Below are 13,064 nucleotides of genomic sequence, written 5' to 3' on the forward strand. Positions count from 1 at the left end.
CAATTTGTATTACTACTTGTTTTGAGTATGTCTAACCTCACACCTGGAAAGACTGATTGGCAACCTGACAAAAAGATGAATTCTAAAGGGAAAAACAGAAAGTTACAAGAAACTGCACTTTTGACCTGTTCTGTTTTACTCAAGAGACAAACACCTCTGCTGAACATGAATGGATGTGGCATTTAAAGATTCAGCAGAAGTGCATGGAGTCCAGTCTCATGATCACCACCAACAGCACCAAAAAAGTAAAGACTGCATTTAACAGAGAGGCTATTTTTAAAAAGTATTTATTAATTTTTTTTTTTTTGTTAAATAAATAAGTAAACAAAGGAATAAATAGTTGGGGACAGACTGAAACAATATTAGAGGTCAATAATTAACTCCCAGTTCTGTAGGGTAACCATATATGTGTAATGATTTGCTGTGTGGCAGGCAGGAGGAAGGACCCAAATGCAGGACTTGAACATGTAAACGTGATTTAAAACAGCAACTTTATTGCTGAAATTCGTGAAAAACTGGAAACTAAGAATTAACGTTAGGAAACTAGGAACCGAAAACTACTAGGATACAGGGAGCACAGAGACAACACACAGCATGGTGAGGGTATGACGCGGCAACAAGTGGGGGGAAGACTGGGGACTAAAATACACAGGTAGGATCACGAGAGGATGGGGAACAGGAGGAACACAGCTGGGACTAATCAGACATAATAAGACAAGGGAAAGCAAAACTAGATACACTGACGTTGGACAAGGACTATCAAACTAAAACAGGAAACACACAGACCGAAACTCAGACTCAGGACACCTAAGCTTAACAAAGTAACTGGGGAGACATTGGGAACAAGGGTGACTAGACATGAAACATGGGATACAGGAAAAGCATAGAGTAAACATGGGAACAGAGACTAAACACAGGCTAAGATAACTACTAAGGGAGGAAGAACTACAATCACTAAGAACTAAAGAAAACCAAAACTATGAACAACAATAATCAAATAATATAATCAAGTCTGAAATAGACCCAGCACTGTGACAATATGTTGTTAAGGGTGTCACAATATAAAATTCTGTTACATGTGATCATTATTGTGAGCAAAAAAACCACTAACATCTTTAGATCATTTAAAAAAGAGCTAAAAAATATTTGTTTTTTATGTATTTTGTCTGTTTTTTGGCAACTGAAATACAATGGCCATTATCAGCAGTGACATATATCTACACCCCTAGGCCTGAGCTTTATCAGTGCTAAGGGTCAAAGTTACCTACACTACAAATGCAAACGTACAGGGCTTATTGACAAACCTGTCTAAACTGAACTGAACATTTTTTTTGCATTGAGTTGTTGATGACATACAAAAAAAAGATGGTAGATGGAAGCAAACCTTTGTTTGATGGCGAAAAGTTAAAAAGAAATAAAATCACGGACAGAGAGAGCCAGAGGCAAACAGATGATTATGAACTGTTAGTGAAATCTACAAGTTTATCTTACAGGTGGGTGTCACTGACTCCAGTCCTCCAACTGCACCCAAAAATATACATAAAGACAATGAACATCATTATTAATTTGTAGCAACCAGACAATGATCAAAGTCAGATTTCTGCCAAGGAAAAGTCTTTCACTCCTTAAAAAGAATAACTTTCTTCTTATACATGTGTGAGAAAATCAGTTGGCCGGTTTGATTACTAATCTGTTATTGATCAGTTCTTTTGTATGGCACTTGTATTTTTCAGGTTTGCAAAGCCTGCCCACTATCCTTCTTGGCATGAAAAACTCCTGTTATGTTTATTTGTGTTTATCAAAATGGGCTTTTTCAGCAATGCCCTATAAAAATTTTAAAGCATGGAAGTAAAGGAATACCATGTTCCCCAAGCACAGTATATATAAAAAAATGTGTTTTTGTCTGAGTGCTAAAAATCTGGTAGAGTCAGTTATGTAAACATATATAAGCAAGTAGCTCTCACTAAATCATTCCTTATCAGAAGCTCGTGGTCCTTGCAGTACTGAATGCTAAACTGTCAGTCTTTGTGTTGTTTTCTTTAGTAGCTCTGATTTTCTCTCATAATCCAGATAAATGTAGCTTAGGTAGCATGCAGGCTTATGCTACAAAGATGCGCTCCAGTTTCCCTGTGATCTTGAACATTTGCATATTTACATTATGAAACATCCTTTACATTTATTAACACCCTGCAATGCTGCTCACTATTCATGATGAGGAATGACTGTTGGGTTTAGGATTATATGTGATACCATTTTGTAGAGCGCTACAGAGTTTTTTAGACAGATATTTCACTAGCTGAGATTTTGAGTGAAGCCATTTTTGACTCACAGGGATTGATCAATAACCCTATCATATCCTGGCAGCTCTGTTAAAGCAATAAAACCAAAATTGCCCGGTACCAGAGTAGTGTTTTTGATCTTGTTTGGGAACCACAACTTGCAATCCTGTAACAGTTTTAAACACATTGTTCATGCCACAAACACGCACACACAGACACACACACACACACACACACACACACACGTTATTTAGTTACTTTGAAAACTCCAGAGATGTTTTTGCAAGACAGTCTCCTCAGTGTCTACAGTTCAGTATCATAGCAACAAAAAGCAGATATGCATCTACCTGCACTGTAATAACTCCTGATTTTGTTAAACCTTTTACACAGGGCACTGGAATGTCAAATGATATATATGTGTGCACAAACAAACATCACTTAAAATATATACATAGTATCTACATAAAAAATACTACTTTGTAAAGAACTGTTTCTCCTTTTATTGTTTAAATGTTATAATTTATATCATTCTCCAATTGTCCAATTATAAAGCCTGCTTGAGGGCATTTTCGTTCCATTAAAAATGGTTTGCTCCCTCACGGACCTTGCTCTGCTGCTCTGAGATGGGCCACTCATATTACGAATTGTGCCACACATCACCATGTGCCAAAGGGGAAGTGAGGGATTGGTCTGCAACCGTGGGTCTAGGGAGGGAACGTAAAAAAAAAGATGTTCAAGATGAGCAAACCTGAAAACCTAATAACACCATTTTATTCCTTTTGGCACATCTATATTTGTATAACCCAGTAATCTCGGCACCGATGTGTGAAAGCACTAGCTGACTGGCTCAGTTTAACAGGCTTCACAGTAGGCATATTGGGTGTGGGTCAGATGCCTGCAGGCTGCTAATGATTAATGAATTCCATCACTGTCATTTTGGGAATATGGTCACACAGACAGAGGCAGTCTGTCAACTCCAGCCTGGTCGACTTGCTGCACAATTAACTTAAAATGTTCTTTGCGTGTCCCGTTTGGGAAGAACTTACATGGCAAAAGAAAAAAAATCTGCACTGTTGTTGATAAAAATACACGTAAGTAGATTGCATGTCAATTTCTCTTGAAATTTTAACATCACTGCTCTGATTATGTTGCTGCATTTTATCAATTCTTTTTTTCATTTATTTGTACAATATTTTGTCAAATTTTATTTCACACTGCTGTGTGAAATCATTACTGGCCTGTATGTTGTCCAATGATATTTCAACAAATATGTTCCTCCCTAAACAAAAAGAAACCTCCACAGTACCTGGGCACTTTGCAGTCATTGAGTTGAACTTTTCTGTATACCAAAGTGTTCTTTGGCAGCTGTTGACTTGACTTAAGTCACACTAGTGAAGCCCAGCAACCTTAGATACACTTTGGAAAAACATATTTGCACAGACAGGGCTGTGGATCTTGGACTGGAAGCTCATTATAAAGGAATTACTTGCTGAGCAGTAAGAACGTTAGGAGTAATTAGTGCAAACAAAAAAACTGTTCCGTGCTCAGTTTGCTTGGCCAGACAAAGTTATATATGTGATCAGGTCGGATTCAAAAGTTTAAGACCACTTGAAAAATGGCAAAAAAATCCTAAAATGTTGACCAGCTGTAAAACAGCGTGTTTCAGTTTAAGCGTTGCTTTCAATAAATTGCACACTCTAAGTAATGTTTTGTCTCACTGTTGAAGCTCTACTTGTAACCTTGTTAAGATCCACGCAAAATATGATTTTTTGGCCATTTTTCAAGTGATCTTAAACCTTTTATTGGGCCTGTATACATATATATATGATTCACCATGAGATATTCATGTTATGCACAAGATATCGCATGGTTTAATTGCTTAACAGAAAGGCAGGTTTTGTCATAGTGACATAATTTCGACAGTGTGAAGAAGAAAAAAATTGAATTGCAAACACATTTGTTACATAGAGACCAAAACTGGATTAGTTCAGTCTCATTGAGCAACCACTGATTTAATTAAAACTGTGTTTGGAAATCTAAAAAACTTTAAAATATCAGTGCCCTACAGAAATGTCAAACACAGTTATAAGGCCACCTTCTACCGTAGTTGAATTTTAATTAGATTTTGATCTGTACACACACACACACACACACACACACACACACACACACACACACAAAGATTAACATGGCAATAATCCAATAATTTTAACAGTTTTCTGTTATGAATTCTGATACACATTGATTCCTGTTATTACTATAATAATATAATCTTACAGTATTTATCTTCAAATAAGCATTAAAACATAACTGAATAAAGAACATGTCCCATGTCACCCTGAACTGTTAGTTTCTTATCCAACCATTGAAAAACATGTCACTGTTCACTTCTAGCTTTTTGACATTGCATCGACTGTATACCATGTTATTTTCTATAGCATGTATCCTATGAATGATTAGATGAAACGACAATGACCAATATGTCTCATATTTCAACATTACTTATTAAAAATATCCTGCTCATATTAAATGCCGAGTTCAAACAAAAACACTTAAACCATTCTTTAGCGATGAATGAAATGTGGGCATCTTACCAACCTGACAGTAAATGGCAAAAATGAATGCCGCATTATGACTCTATGCATCAAGAGGACAGTCAGTTAATGAGTAGAAAGCATATTTAATAAAGTGAACGGAAGATAAACAAAGGCACATCAGTGGGCTCTGTAGTGCCATAAGTAGCATGCACTCATATATCAGTTTATTTATTTATTTATTTTACGTGGGAAAGTGCTTCAGCCGTGTTTATGTCAGTAAATACAGAAAACAAAACATACTGCTTAAAAAAAATATTGCTCCTATGCCAAAATATTATGCTTTAAAACCAGAAAGAGGTGTGAAACGAAAGTAACCGGAGTCGGCCATTCCTATGTCATAACAGATTAGTCCACATGCAGCCCAACCTCCTCAAACTCCCACACACACTCTGCTTCTCTCAGATCAAATTTTTATTCCTTGGTGTCTTATATGCCACAGATTTTTGCTTGGGGACTTCTTGGCTTTTAAGCAAACGCAAAGCTGTGGAAAAACCTCAACCTTAAAAAATATGCATTTTGAAATATGAAAAAAAATATAATAATTTGACCTGGTTAATGCTGCTTTGGCACGGGTTTTGTTTCTTTCACCAATAAAGAAGAGCGCTATATATTCACCTCTGTATTAAAACGAAATGCATTTGGCTGAGATGGGATTCCATCCAAAGCTGTCACACTGCATTCACAAGCTGATGGCAAAGTCTCAAATTATATTATCTATATGGTAATGTAGATGCCATTTTAAGCACACTGGGTGCTTAGATGAAGTAAGAGCATATTTGAGTGGAGAATATAATAAAGTGCATTGACCACAAAAAGTAACCGCACTCTAAGTAAATTTTAAACATTGAGGGCTCACAACAGCCTACCTTTGTTATTTTGTGTAAGGTAGAATGAACAATATATTCTAAATACAGTCTTAGTAGACAGTTAAAGGACTGTGAACTAGCATAATTAAATACACATACAGTACTGTGTAACAGCCTTGAGGCACCCCTCATTTCCTTATATTTTGTTTCCAAGGAGCCAGACTTTCTTCTTTATCTTTAAAAATGATGTTGGGCAACATTCCTTTTTCTTTCTTTGGACATTCTTTTGGCTGCTTTTTCAATCATTTTCAGTCCAGTCTTTTTTTGTTTGCCACTTAACACTGATCTATGAATTGTTCAATTATAAAAATGTTCCAGTCAATCCTGTAGCTACACAAAACAGACAACTTAACGAGGAACCAATGTTAAATTGTATCTTAGGGCACTTGAAAAATCTTAAGGTTCACACAGTTTAACATGCATAAATAGTATTTTTTGCACCAGCAAGGTAATTTCCAAAGAGTATTAGCTGGAAATGTATTATATCATATCTCAGCATGGTGTGTGGTGGGTCATTAAAACATTTTAGGACACTAGTGAAGTATAGAATAAAATAAGTGTCAAGCCCAAAAACAATCTATGCGGACAAACTTTAGCTGAAGGTGCTTAAGAAATAGGAAAAGATCCAGAAAAGACACAAGACCTGAATGATGCACATGGCTCAGTTGATCCATCTGGTGTTTGGGGATGCCTCATCAGAAATGATCCCAGTGGAAGGGTGGCTGCCAAGAGACCATTCTTAATGGTTGAAAACAAGGAGAAAAGACTGGGGCATGCCAAATAATACAAAAAGAAACTGGACTGAAAATCAGTGCCAACAGATTTTATAAAATAATGAATCAAATTTTTTTGCTTCAAATCATCATCAAGATACAACAGCATAACAGTGTGTGACTACAGCCATCTGTAAAACATGGTGGAAGCTATGTCACGGTTTGGTTTGGGGCATCATTTCAGACAGTGGTGTTAGGATCTTGTCAAAACAGATGGAGTTATCAATGCAGAAAGTACCATCAGTACATATCATCATTTTGATTTTGTCTGGAAAGCATTTGATTGCCTGAGAAGAAAAACATACAGTTGAACACTTTCAGTCATTGATTGGCCTCCTCAGAGCCCGGACCTCAACATTATTGAGGGAGTGTGAGATCATCTTGACAGAAAACAGAACAAAAGGCAGCCAATATCCAAAGAAGAGCTTTGAATGCCCTTCGAGAAGCCTGGAAAACTATTCCTGAAGTTTACTTAAAGAAAGCTTGCCTAAGAAAGTTCAGGCTGTGCTTGTTAGAATTGTAAAACTCGGTTTTTGCCTTGTGTAATTCCATGTGTCTTTGCACATTTCAACAAATTGCCACATCTATGTTCCAATTTCCTGATAAAATACATTCTGTACTTTTTCACAGTACAGAATTTGGCACATTTTTGGTAGGCTGAACAGAAACCATACTATTACTTTATTTATAAATATCTCAGAAGTTACAAAAGTTGCCAGACAAATAGTTGGATTCCTGATGTTGTTTATCAGGATGTATGCGCTGTGGTTCCAAAGCAGCTTGGGATTCCAGCTGTGCAGCCAACCCCTGTATACAATATTAACCAATGAGATATCTTTGTGTTATTAAGTCTCCTCAGATAACCTTTGCTTCAGATTTGTTATAAAGAGACATCATTTTATCGTGTGGAGAGCAAATTGTCTCTGCTCAGTTTTAATTGATCAGTAATTTATTTGTCCAGTTATGTTGGCAAGACCTATGATAGCCAAACATTTATCATGCGAAAGGTTCCCATTCTGCTAGCAATATTTTAACAATATCTTGCCATCAACATGCTGTAAAGTAACATTGTTTTGCATCTTTTTGTTGGCTACACATTATTTTGGAAATAATCTCTATATCAAATCATTTGAAATAGACATTTTGTTACTAGCCAATACTCTTCTAGTCAATACATACACAGTTTTTCATGGTTCTGTGGGTTTTGTGTATTTGAGTGTAGGATTGTTGTTAAATATATTTGGGTTTCTGTTTGGATCTTTTCGCCTTGTGCTTGAAGTTTTGGATTCTGATTCAATTAGTGTATTATTCTAATAGTGAATTTGATTTCTATTTTTTCCTAATGGCTTTCCAAGTAATAAGTTGTTACTTTTTGAGACTGCATTTTGGTTTATGCTTCCATTGTTGTTCCAGTATACTGAGTTTTGCATTTATTATGATTATTTTGGTCACCTACAGTGCTCCCTCAAATTAACTTCCTGAGCGCTCGCTTGGAGCACTGTGAGCAACATCAGATGTGAGCACTGTGGTCATCAGCATCGTATCCATCCAAGTTATATGGTTTATCAAAAGTATCAAATTACAGCATTTAAATTTCTGTTAGAATACTTTTAATTAAGTAAACAGTAAAGTAAAAATGACAAACCTGTGTAGTACATTAATGCTATTGGAAGTATAAATATTTAATTTTAACTATGGCAAAACATGAACTGCCAACCAAACCAAGCCAACTATAAACTCCAATTTTGAAACTTAATATTTTTTTTATAAAGCTGTGACTTGTAGTATGAGTATAAGCCAGTGTGCGAAGCTCCGGCTGTGCACTGGGTGAGATTGTCCTACTTTGGTCTGGGAGAGAGTCCTGTGACACTTTTTCTGCAAAATACAGTATACAATGACATGATTATTTGCATTTCTACAACTCAAACTAGTGACAGTATTTAATGATCAATATCCATAAATGAAAATTGTAAATAAATGACAGTAGATGAGCATAAATCTGATTAAGAACTTAAATTTCACCTTATTTTTCCTGTGTGTCCTCTAATAGTTGTGCACGTTGTCATTAGCGTGTCACTCCTAATCGGCCACACCGTTTTGCTAGCTAAAACACCGGTGGCGACGAATAAGGATGCCGTCATAGCCTGTCAATGACGTCGATTAGCTGCATAAATTTGTATGTGAATCGCATCATTGGCTGGAGTCACTCACTGACTCACATTGCAAAATAGCACATAAAGAATTGATATGTGTTTATTTTATTTTCACTTCAGGTTGGATTTTTTTACTTTTTTTTTCTTTTTTTTTGCGCAGCGCAGACTTCCTGTGTGACCACGTCAGTTGTGTGCAATTGCGCACGCGCTCAGTTTAGAGGGAACAGTGGTAATAATTTTCAGCTATGGTCACTAGTCTAGTCTGTCTAGCTCCCTATCAGCCCTCAGTGTGTGCGTGTGTGTAGTTTTCTCTTTCCTTTATCCAGCTTTTACTTAGTTCCGTGTAAGTTCCAGTCAACGTTCGGCTTTGTTCTGTGCATCCATGTGTGCTTCCACCTGTCTTGTTCCCACGTGACTTGCTGTGATTTTCGGACTTTGGTTTTCCTTTCAAAACAAACGAGTTATCCAGAACATTTGGCAGGTAATGGCTTTTCCTTTTTTCATTGCTTCACCATCTTGACAGTCCCAGCTATGTCATGGCTCATTGTAACTGCAGAAATTAGACACAAGGCTGGAGGAGTGCATTAGTATTACTATGAAATGTTACAGGAATTTTAGCTGGATATTTTTAAAAAAAATGGAATATTAAAGATCCCTTATAACCATTACTTGTTTTTAGCTTTATTTTAAATGTAGTTTGTTTTTAGGAGTCTCATATACCCATCAGTTGAGCTCCCTTCTTACCTGTCAAATTTAAAATGTTTTGTCAGTGACTGTGTACATTTTTCATAATGGATTGCATTTATATAGCGCTTTTCGGGACCCTCAAAGCACTTTACAATTCCACTATTCATTCACTCTCACATTCACACACTGGTGAAGGCAAGCTACAGTTGTAGCCACAGCTGCCCTGGGGCAGACTGACAGAAGCAAGGCTGCCATATCGCACCATCAGCCCCTCTGGCCATCACCAGTAGGCAGTAGGGTGAAGTGTCTTGCCCAAGGACACAACGACCGAGACTGTCCGAGCCGGAGCTCGAACCGGCAACCTTCGGATTACAAGACGAACTGCCAACTCTTGAGCCACGATCTGAAGTGGCTTTACTTTTCTCCCCTTAGGTTATTTTGTTGAATATGTTATTAATCTTAATCTCCTCTCCTACAAGCAGTGGGGACATATTTGTTATTTTTTCTTTTATATAACTGCAGCCTTCATCGATGAGCACAACATTTCTCTAGAAACAGGGTTTCATAACATTAAACTTTGCATCAGGTTGGTAATGTTGAATTAGGAATGTTGTCTGTCAGATTTTAATCTAGAGTTTACTTCAGACATGGATTACTTTTTAAAGATTCTAAAAATAAATACACATGCATAAGTTGCATATTACTGATAATAATCTGACATTCAGTCATGCAATTTTTAGAGTCCAGAGCCCTGTTATAGAAAGTCAGTTCATCAAACTTGAGGCTAATTTTAAACCCTGAATAACGGGGGCACACTGGATTTTTGATTCAGAAAGGCTGATCAGAGTTGGTTTACTCAGCTCTGAGTACATTCACCCAGAGTTATGTGTGAGTAGTGAGCAAATGGAGCTCCAATATCTTGATTGACCACGGCAAGAGGTAAATGAAAAGCAGAGATGGCACTTTAATCCAGTGGACCAAGGGACATGTGTGTGACAGTATGTAGACCGTGATGTTTAGATGCCAAAAGAAGAAAAGAATAAGAATAAGTGATAGAGATACATACTTTACATTTTCAGAGTTAGTCTGAGTCAGAGTTTGCTGAAGAAAACCTGAAAGACACCAGGTTAGGGTCACATTCTGTTAAGATAACTGACTCTGAGTTTTGCCTCATCCAAGGGATAACAAACTCGGGAGATATACCTGTTTCCCGGAGTATGGCACATATTCTTATACCACGACCACACAAAGTACCAATTCAATACCAGTATTAAATTAATAAGCTGTATTCATCGCCGTGAGGAGGAAATGACTGTTGTTTGGTGTGTGAGGTCACATCAGGCTCGACTTAAACACTGGCTTCAAATAGCAAATAAATAACTTTTTATTAAAAAAAAAATATTTTCTTGTTGTTGTTTTGCTGTCATTGAGAGTTGCTAGGCTCCCTCCTCTCTTCCTCTGCTCTCTGTTTCACCCTGGTTTTTTTTCCTATTTATATCCCTCCCCACACACCAGGAGCACAGCAGATGATCGACAGCTGAAGTGTAGATTATGTTAGTGGAGCTGATGGAGGAGCAACTTATTATGTTGCTGCAGGTGCAATGAAAGCTTCCCAGCATGTGATAAAACTAAAAATCAAAAGTGAGACAGTAACAGAGAAGCAGCAGCGAGCGAGAGAGAAAGCAAAGCGTTTTCCCATCATTCTCAGCTAGCTTGGTCCTCTATTTACACTTATGTTGCGATAATTTAAACTATTGCAAGCGAGCAAACAGAACTTTTTGACACAACAAGCACGATATATACCTCCACATTGTTGACCCTTTTCTGTTTGCTCTCTTCTTCCTATATTAGCTTTGCTCCTATCAAAATGAACTGGTGTATGAGTGCCCCGCTGACAGTTTATAGAATAACATTCACTTTATCCACCTGCTGCAGCTATTTCAGTCTGTACTGGAAAAACTTTGTGTAGTGAATTGGATTGGTGCATCCCTAATAATTTTTTCTTTAAATCATTCATTCACAGTTTACTCAGCCACATCATCCATTTTTCTCTGCTTCTCCACAATTTGTAAGTCGATTTTAAGTTTCAGTGATTACTTGGTCCAGCAATGTCTGCCTGTTTACTACTTGTCTCTTTATAAGCCACAGTGGAGTTGTAATTCTATAAAGTCGGGCCTGCAAGTTTCTCTTGCTTGAAATTGAGGTATAAATAAAATTCTGTCCTTTAAACACTCTTTCAAACCAGCTACTGGACAGCTTCCAGTAGCTGTCATGTTCCTAGTGCAGCTGCAATAGACTGTGAAAGTGGAATGAAATTTTCATCAATCATAGTAGATAGCCAATTTTGGTGTCAGCTCATCAGAAATGAAGAAAATGGGCTCCATTACAGACACACTATTTTAAACTGGTGTTGAACAGCGAGGTTTGGGGGTTTTTTTCTGCTGAGATCAAGAGGAATTCAACAAAGCTATTTTATGTTGGGATGCTTTGTGCCTCCTGGAAATTCCTTTCCCCCTTATCTTCATGCTTTCTTGCTTTTATGAGTATTGCTGCCTTATAGCGAACGGGTAGCACTGAGTTTTGTGAAGCAAGTCAAAGGCTTATAATCTGTTGCACAGATGCAGCATAAAAATATATGTTCATTTTTTATCTCATAACAAGCTTTTAAAGCACTGTAACGTGCCCATTAATGATATGCACCGCTGTGCAAATGGCAACGATTATCAACGAGAATTATCATCTTAAATATGCACCTTCAGGAAATGCTGCACTTTTATTTCAAGCATAATCCCTCCTTACAGAAGTGGTAATGCAAGGAGAAGTTATTGAGATGCTTTCTGGAGTATTTTAATCCCGACTGCCCTCGAACTGCTACAGTGACATGCATAGATGTCATAAAAGGAAAGCACTGCTACTCCAGGGAACAAGCAGGGCTGATGGTTGTGTTGCCAAAGCCTCATTTTAACCTTAGTCTTCTTTATCCTTTACAAAGGCAAAGCGTAATCTGTATTTTTTAACCATAAAAGTTAGAGTTCAGTTCGTTACCACTCTCAGCTCTTCAGAAAGTATCACTCTACTCAGTAGCCTTTAGCACCTCTGTCTGAATTTTTACATCTGCCTGGATATCATTATGATCATAAATGAATAAAGCACATACCCTCTTTAAATTTTTGAAGATGCATCACATGAGTGGAATTTTTATTTCATGTCATTATCAATTTAAACCACTGTATTTTTTATGAACCCTTCCACGAGCAAACAAAAGATGCTTGTGGACTTTGAAGTGGTTGTCATTTTGATCAGATCGGACAAAACTTGATGTTTTCAGGTTTTGAGTGTAATGTTCTGTCAAACTGACACTCATATAAATTTCTGTTTTGAGCATCTGTTGAGATGACTATCAATCATCAAAAATTGCTCATGACTGCTTAAACAAATAAAAAATTATGACCGGCTTAACATTTAGAACTGCGACTTTTGATCAAAGTAAACTTCTTCAGTGCGCTTCGTGTAGCTGTGCATCGTATGACTTGGAGCTTTGCCGCTTATTCATGCTAACAGCAAGCCTTAGCATGAAGTTCAAAAAGGCAAAAGTCTGCTTGAAAAGAGTGAGCTAGGATGACAGAAATTGAATACCATGGTTTAATAGGGTATCCCATTTTAGACATGATCTTGCTGTGGCATGCCTTTTAATTAGCAGTGCACAATT

Source organism: Oreochromis aureus, linkage group 1, assembly GCF_013358895.1.
Source record: "Oreochromis aureus strain Israel breed Guangdong linkage group 1, ZZ_aureus, whole genome shotgun sequence".
NCBI classification, from domain to species: Eukaryota; Metazoa; Chordata; class Actinopteri; order Cichliformes; family Cichlidae; genus Oreochromis; species Oreochromis aureus.